This window comes from Taudactylus pleione, unplaced genomic scaffold (assembly GCF_031769625.1).
Source record: "Taudactylus pleione unplaced genomic scaffold, aTauple2 ptg002215l, whole genome shotgun sequence".
NCBI classification, from domain to species: Eukaryota; Metazoa; Chordata; class Amphibia; order Anura; family Myobatrachidae; genus Taudactylus; species Taudactylus pleione.
In genome coordinates, this window is record NW_028286608.1 from 21,789 (window position 1) to 31,234 (window position 9,446).

General features: G+C 37.1%; 1 pseudogene; it reads left to right on the forward strand.

Moving 5' to 3' along the window:
* Positions 1–296: 296 nt before the first annotated feature.
* LOC148431501 (peptidylaminoacyl-L/D-isomerase pseudogene) lies at positions 297–7,545 on the forward strand (annotated as a pseudogene).
* Positions 7,546–9,446: the final 1,901 nt, after the last annotated feature.

Genomic DNA, 9,446 nt, shown 5'->3' on the forward strand with positions numbered 1-9,446 from the left:
CACGTCCTTTCTGCTCAGTTCATTGGACACAGTCTGGTGGGAACGCATCCCCAGCCCTTGGACACACCCGAGCTATATGTCTGAAAATTCATAACCCATGCCATTCACGCCGAAGAGTTCATTCCGATACTGTTTGGCAGGGTCTGGCATTGTACGGTTGGATTAAAAATAACACAGTGCTACTGTATAGTGGTGAGTAACTACCAACAGAGAAATAATTTCATATAACAATTTATCATACATTGTGTACAGTATATTAAATAGTCCTAAACATTTTGTATGTATTCAAAGCAACCATGTATACAAATTGTAAGTATCAATTGATATATTCATATCACTTGTCAAGTAATGTATTCTTGGATTTGTTAATAATTAAACATTAATGGATTAATCTTATTGTCCAAATAAAATGATATGTATGTCGGTTAAATTCTCTATCTCTGTTATTTTTACAAATAGCAAAATTCACATTTATTTAAATTTTGAGTTTAAAAAAAAAAATAGGGATCACACTTCTAAATTAGCGAAATGGAGTCCAGAAGGGTTCCCTTATATGCGCAGGTGTTTTCTTCATTGCGAGAGTAGCGGCAGGTGTATTTTTGCAGATTTTTTAAAAATCATTTGAGGGACTTAAAAATATGCTTGCACCCATTTTCATGTACCCCAAATTTGATGGGCATAGTTATTTTTCCGCAAAAACGTCTAAATGCTCTTCTGCATCACCTTCTTCCAAGCCGCATTTATGCACCTGCAACAGCTATTTATAAACCCAAATTTCTTCTGCAGGCAAAAACGGGTGTACCCATAGTGATCCCCCAGGTCTGGACATCCTTTGGGGGTCCTAGGACTATTTCCCAAAAATTCCTGTTTTTTTCATGGATTCAAATTTCGCCGGTTCCCGATTTTGCTTACTATGGAATTGAATACGGGGAATAGCGAGCATGCGTGCAATACTTTTCCACCTGGAAAACAGACGAAGGAGGCGAAAAGTCCAGCAGGCGAAAAGTATTGACTTTTCACCTCAAATTGAATATGGGCCTATGTATTAGGGAAGTTTATTGGATCAATGAATTTAACTTTCTCCAGTAGGGCTCAATGAATCAAATTGATTGAAATTATATATATATTTAATAGGGTTTTGTTATTTACCTTATAAATAACATAACCTGAAGTACATGTTGGGGGTGTGAATATATGGAGTTTATGTAAAATATGTGGATATAGTGTTGACCGGCAATATATAAGAATAAGTGATCATACAGTAATTAAAAATAAAAAAAATATTTCTTGTGGAAAAATTCTACTATGCGTTAGTGAAACTTACTGGATCTGTGTGTTGGGGAAGTTTATCGAATTAATGAATTTAACTGTCTCTCCCTAGTGGTTCTCTAGGTAACAATTGATTTAAAAGGTATAGTTTAATAGGGTGTTATTATTCACCATATGGAAAATATACACAACTTGAAATACATGGCGGGGGTGTAAATATATGGAGTATATTTAGACTAAGTGGTTATGGTTTTGATTGCTAGGGTAATATATAAGAATAGTGATCATACAGTAATTAATATTAAGAAAAAAATATCCCTGTGGAATAATGTTTCTTGCAATTCCTTTCCTGTAGAATGGTTCTCCTTGCAACTCTTGTTCATAATTATGAAAAAATGTTTTATGTATTAAATGAATTTCACATGGGATTGTTATATAAGTTTATAAGCAACAATCATTTGGAAGCCTTAGGGATTAAACATGCAGAGCCGGCCCTAGCCAAATTAGTGCCCTAGGCAAGATTTTGGGTGGTGCCCCCTTCCCTGTGGGATCCTGAAAAGGGGTGTGGCCTCACAGAAGGGGCCCTCACCCAGCACAGCACCCCCCTATCCCAGCACAGTATCAGCACAGACCACCTCTATCCCAGCAGAGCACCCCTCTCCCTGCAGTGAGCACCACAGCACCTCGGCCCTCTCCCAGTTGCAAACTTACTTTATTTGAGCACAGCCTGCAGAGCTTTCCGACTCAAGGTACAGAAAGCCGCAGATGGCAGACCCGCTTTTCCTGTCTCAGACTGGCAGGCCGCTGCTGTGTGTGATGATTGCTGGAGGTGGAGCCCAGAGTCGTGAGGTCTGACTCACTACTCCGAGCTCCACAAAGGCCCATGGTACAGCAGCCCTCCCATTCCCTTTACTTAAAGTCATGAATGAGCCTCTGCCCATGCAAAGAAGCTGATTTGATTGTGTGATGCCTCAGATCCAGCCCAGCACTAACCACTGGCCACTGTCTGCTGCTGCCCGCTCACTGTTTGCTGCTGCCAGGTCCAATCGGAGCTGTCAGCTGAGCTGTGCAGCGGGCAGTGGCAGTAGCAGCTGCCAGAGTCTCTACAAAGGGCGGCAGCAGGTGCCCCGGCCATGCCTGCACCAAACCTCCACCGGCCATAGATGGGCTTGGATGCCCCTAGGCATTTGCTTAGTTTGTCTATGCCTAGGGAAAGCTCTGCACACATGCTAACTGTTAAATCAATTAATGGAATGAATAATAGACTGATCTGTGAAGTTCCCAGTATATGCCAATTTCATTTGGAAAAAAAATCTGGTTTGTTTGGAAGAAACGCGTCAAGAGGTCTTTTACTGGGCTACTAAAACTTTTAGTTATTTAATGGTTTATTGATAGGTATACTCCTAGAATAAATCTGCTATAATACTGCAACAGCGATTGGATACAAGCTGCAACTTGAGACTATGGAACATATACACAGTACTATCAGTGGAGTGATTAAACCTGTGAATGGAGACGGTGTCTGGAGATCAGCAGTGAGAGACCTCACCAGAGCCCTTTTTGGCATGTCGCAAGCGAGCTCTGCCAGTCTCTGTAACGACGTCCACACACAGGTTATAAATATACCAAATGGAGGTGAAGGACACTCCGTAATACAAGAGCAGAGGCTTGAACAGCAGCGGGGAGATTTGTCTCCAGTAACAGCTTAAGCACAGTTAGCTCCATTGGTAATCTGTGAGAAATGGATTATTATCCACTACAAGTTAGAAATGTAATGCCATAAAGTCTGTTGCAGGTATATAACCAGCCGATCAGGAATTGCAGAGATTATGTGAATTTTGCTATATGGAATATCACTGTTTTAGATATACAATTTAATCAACTTACATATCATTTTATTTGGACATTAAGATTAATCCATTAAGGTTTAATAACATACTGTATACAAGAATACATTTTTTGAAGAGTGATATGAATATATCAATTGGTACTTACAATTTGTAAACATGGTTGCTTTGAATTGATGCATTCAAAATGTTTTAGGACATATAAGCAATGTGTACATAAATTGTTATATTAAATTATTTGTCTGTTGGTAATTACTTACCACTATAGCGCTGTGTTCTTTTTAATCTTTATTGTTGTTTTTGGGCTGGCTGCCTATACACAGCTGCTCTTAGAGATGATTGAAGGAATCTCCTACCCAATGCCGGGTATTTAATTAGATTTTAATTGTACTGCTGAAGCAGTTCCTGATGCATTTGCTGGTTGCTAGGTGCACTAAATGCCTGTGGTCCCGATTTGTCATGACTGACTTTCAGCCACTGTTCTGCTGCTGAGATTCTTGGTATCCATGCTTCTTCCATTGTAGATGGATACTGCTCACTGGGCACACCACAAATGCCGCCACCTCCTCCAAGCTATGATCTTGCTCTTGGCCAAAAACAATGGCTCCCTTTTGCCACTAAGTCACACCATATGTACGACCTATGGTTCCACCTGGAAAAGAAACAATATCTGAACAAATTTGCATTGTATCATTACCTCTGATCATCCAATTGTTTTAGGGTAGAGCTTATTTCCCCTTCATGCTAAGGGCCTGGAAGTGACGTGAGTGAGTGCGGAAGTACAGTTCCATTCCCATTAAGGCCACCTAAAGAAGAAACATATCCCCAGCTAAAGAAGAAAATTGTCCACTCATGGGCTCGGTGGCTTGCTACGCTCGCTAAAAGGATATATCCCCCTCTGTGCCCACTTGGATGGTAGGGAATGACACTGGACACTGGCTGATGACATCAGGGTCCTCTCGGTGAAGGGGATTTAGAAATTACCATAGTTTTAGTGTCACCATCTACACGCACATTCAGGTCCTGCATCGTTGAACTTATACCACTTTGTCTTTCCACATTCCATATTATTTTGTCTGGTATATTAACAATCATAACCACTTTTGTGCTACATGTCCATAGCATCATCGAAAGAGCTAAAAAGAACTAATGAGTGTATTCTACTCTGCTCTCCTAACCATGGCCCTGTCTGAGCTCTGACCTTTACCAGCTGTGTCTGTGATGTTACTACCAGAGAGTTCCAGCATTGCACACAGTCTCCATACACTACTGTTATTTCCCAATCATACTAATCACATATCCCCACATGAAAGTCCATTAATTATAAAAACACATTATACACAAATAACTATATGTAGCAATATAGAGGAGAGAGAGAGAGAGAGAGAGGAGGGGGGAGGGGGAGGGGGAGGGGGATATCTTTATATCTAATATCTATTTATCTCAAATCTCTTATATTTCTATCATCTATCCCAAATCTATCTATCTTTATATCTAATATCTATTTATCTCCAATCTCTTATATTTCTATCATCTATCCCAAATCTATCTATCTTTATATCTAATATCTATTTATCTCCAATCTCTTATATTTCTATCATCTATCCCAAATCTATCTATCTTTATATCTAATATCTATTTATCTCCAATCTCTTATATTTCTATCATCTATCCCAAATCTATCTCTCTTTATATCTAATATCTATTTATCTCCAATCTCTTATATTTCTATCATCTATCCCAAATCTATCTATCTTTATATCTAATATCTATTTATCTCCAATCTCTTATATTTCTATCATCTATCCCAAATCTATCTATCTTTATATCTAATATCTATTTATCTCCAATCTCTTATATTTCTATCATCTATCCCAAATCTATCTATATTTATATCTAATATCTATTTATCTCCAATCTCTTATATTTCTATCATCTATCCCAAATCTATCTATCTTTATATCTAATATTTATTTATCTCCAATCTATTATATTTCTATCATCTATCCCAAATCTATCTATATTTATATCTAATATCTATTTATCTCCAATCTCTTATATTTCTATCATCTATCCCAAATCTATCTATCTTTATATCTAATATCTATTTATCTCCAATCTCTTATATTTCTATCATCTATCCCAAATCTATCTATCTTTATATCTAATATCTATTTATCTCCAATCTCTTATATTTCTATCATCTATCCCAAATCTATCTATCTTTATATCTAATATCTATTTATCTCCAATCTCTTATATTTCTATCATCTATCCCAAATCTATCTAACTTTATATCTAATATCTATTTATCTCCAATCTCTTATATTTCTATCATCTATCCCAAATCTATCTATCTTTATATCTAATATCTATTTATCTCCAATCTCTTATATTTCTATCATCTATCCCAAATCTATCTATCTTTATATCTAATATCTATTTATCTCCAATCTCTTATATTTCTATCATCTATCCCAAATCTATCTATCTTTATATCTAATATCTATTTATCTCCAATCTTATATTTCTATCATCTATCCCAAATCTATCTATCTTTATATCTAATATCTATTTATCTCCAATCTCTTATATTTCTATCATCTATCCCAAATCTATCTATCTTTATATCTATTTATCTCCAATCTCTTATATTTCTATCATCTATCCCAAATCTATCTATCTTTATATCTAATTTCTATTTATCTCCTATCTCTTAAATTTCTATCATCTATCCCAAATCTATCTATCTTTATATCTAATATCTATTTATCTCCTATCTCATATCTATCTATCTCATATCTATCTATCTTTATATCTAATATATTTTATCCCCTATCTCATATCTATCTAATGTATGTATGTCTGTCTGTCTGTCTGTCAATTCTGGCATCAGGGCTAAATTTGTGGGGAGTTCCTGATTTTTGGTACTTTTATCACAATATACCACAACGTTCTGCTGTCATTGCGTTGTAAAATATCCCTAAGTAGAAATTCTATGTTCTCCTCTGAATCTTTGGTAGTTTAGCTAATTCCACAACTGAATTTGAAGGTTTCCCTGTGAAGTGTAAGTGTTTTTTTCAAAATTTTAAATACACTGATGAAAAACAAAAACTCTTTATTATACAATGAAAGTAATAATTGACATTTCCTGAGCCAGTTTGTATAATGGTATATTAAGATAAAGAGATAACAATCATATTTACATTGACATTGTCATTTACAGGCTCTAAAGCCCAAGTTACTTCTCTTGAAATAACGTTTATCACAGACTTCCTACAGAATGGTGACTCTACCGAGACTCCACAGCGAGAACTTCTGGTGACCGGTACCTCACCTAACACCACCGTTTCTATCAGTGTTACCAATTCTAATTTTAGTAAAGTTGTGATGGTTGGGAAAAGGGAAACTGTAATAATTCCTATCACATTATCTACGGAGCCGAAAGAAGGAGAAACATCTCCACAAACTGTGGTGATTACAGCTGATGCCAATGTCATTGTGATGTCTCGTAATTACAGAGACAATAGTGGTGATGTGATATTAATATACCCTGTACATCTGCTTGGACATAAATATAAAATAAATACTCCTAATAAAGGGCCAAAAAAACAATACAAAGAATTTCTTGTTGTTTCAAACAAAAATCAAACAACTGTTGACATCTATCTAATGGGCTCTGTAACTTTTAATGAGAATAATTACTTAAAGGGACAGAAGATGACAGTGATCCTTGAGCCATACCAAGTTATCCAAATTCAGAGTAAAGATGATCTCTCTGGCACTAAGGTCGTTTCTCAACAACCTCTTGCTGTCATAGCTGGGCACACATGTGCTGAAAATAACATAGGATGTTCCCATGTCTATGAGCATCTCCTTCCTGATGAAAATTGGGAAACCTCATCCTTTATCCCACCATTGTCCTTACAGTCTAGTAATGATAATGAGCCTTCTGATTACATTTCCCTTCGGTACAAATATAGTACAGAAAGATTGATTAGAGATGGAGTTGGAGAAAAGCTTCTGAATCTTACAAAGTCCTTAGTGAGCGTGATTAATATTGATCCCTTGTACACTTCAATCAATTATGAGCTAATACCAAAATTTTAGTTCATCACTAGTTGACCCTGACTATAATAATCTATCAAGCATCGCATGTGACCTCAATATACCAGAGACGTTTCATACTAATTCAGATGTTATTATAACCAAGACATCGAGTGTTCCTGGAATTACTATTGATGGGATGTCTTCAAAGGACAATGAGTGGATAACAATCCCTGGATCTGAATACTCCTGGGCAAAAGACATCCATGGCAGCGGCATCAGCTCTCATACTGTGCATCACCCTACAGATCCCTTTGGACTTCTCAGCATTGACAACTCAAGGAACATGGCCTATGGAACTGTTGCACCCGGAAAAAGTTAATTAAATGTCTTTTTTTGTCCTAATCACAATTTGTTTTAGTTCAGGGAATTTTATGTTGATTACCTATAGCTGATCAATAGAACTCATAACTAATTAAACTATCTAGGAGCTTTAACTCTACAGAGAAAATGTTAATGATTTTATAAAGTATGACTATTTCATTTACAAAAAGAATATAATAAACAGAAAATAAATATTTGATGCTTAAAGAGAAATTATAATCAAAGTGATGAAATCCTTATAGATCAAAGTTAAGAAACAGTAAATCCAGAGCTGGGTTAAGGCTCTGGGGGCCGGGCACAAGACTGGGGGGCATTAAAGACCAACATGATCGGGTCACAGGGCCTGATTCAGAGCCGGATGCTATTTGCTCTCAGAAAAAGGGGCCCGCTATTTAAATTGAGCGCTCGCTCTTTGTGGTCTGTTGATGCCTCTATGTCTGAGCGAGCGAATTAAACATGCGCTCACTATTTTGTAAAGATGCCCCCTGGCCGCTCACATCATACGTCGTCTCCGCTATTTATTTGATTAATCGAGTACATCGAAAGGCGTATGAACTGCTCGCAGTGCTTGTGGTAGGATTTTCCTACTGCAATCATGCGAACAGTTCAGGCTAAGAAACAGCCAAGTGACGTGATCAATGACGCTGCTTTGTTAATTATGCACACCCTTAAAACGCCCGTTTTGACTGTTTGGCATGCCTGCGTTCGGATCACCACTCCCCGTTTTCAAGCACCTTCCCCTGTTACCACCCACAAATGCCTCATCCTGTCACTCAAATTAGCAGGCACTCGCTATTTTGTGAGCGCTCGATTTCCGACCGCACTGACTGGTTGGCACATGCGCATTACGACCCATATGCATGCACAGATGTGCGAACATCGCTCGAAGCGAACGAGCGGCCGCTTACAAGCGGCTCTAAATCAGGCCCTCAGTGCATAAACTTTCAGTGTGCATATTAAAAGGGGGTGTGGCTACACAACATGCCCCCATTTCTCTTCATGCACATTGATTCCCCAGCTATTGAGCTGCCCCAGTCTCATGCTAACAGCCAGTGGGAGTGTTTCCTTCCTATCTTTTCTCTAGCTCACAGGTGAGACAGTACCCTAAAAAGCAGGATTATCCCACCTAAATCGTGATAGTTGCGGGGATATGCATACATACATAGTCATACACATATACTGTATACAGTCACACACATATATTTATAGTCACACACATACAATCACACACCTATACACTTACATACAGTATTGTCACACAGACAGTCAAACATATACACACATACATATGTAAAGTCAAACAAACATATGCATACAGCTAAACACATACATTCTCACACTTATAAACATATAAATACACAGTCAAACTATATACAGATACATATATATAAAATCACATTTATGCATAGTCACAAACTTTTACACACATCTATAAATTATATATATATATATATATATATATATATATATATATATATATATATATACACACACATACACACCCACACACAGAGATAGAGAGAAAGTGAGAGAAAGAGAGAGTGAGCGAGAGAGATATAAGATAGATAAATAGATAGAGATAGATAAATAGATAGAGAGATAGACATGAGAGAGAGAGAGAGAGAGACAGATAGATAAGAGAAAGATAGATATGAGATAATTAGATATGAGCTAGATAGATAAAAAGAGAGATATATAGATAGAAAGATATGCAATAGATAGATAAATATGAGAGGGGGAGCACGCGCACACATCCTTGGTGATTTACTGCATACACACTAGAAGATGATATGAACAATAGATCATTGAACCATATTGTTATTGTTCATGCAAATCATCTGGTGTGTAAGCCCCTTAAGACAGGTCACCAAAACATACAGTACTGGAAAAAAAACAAAA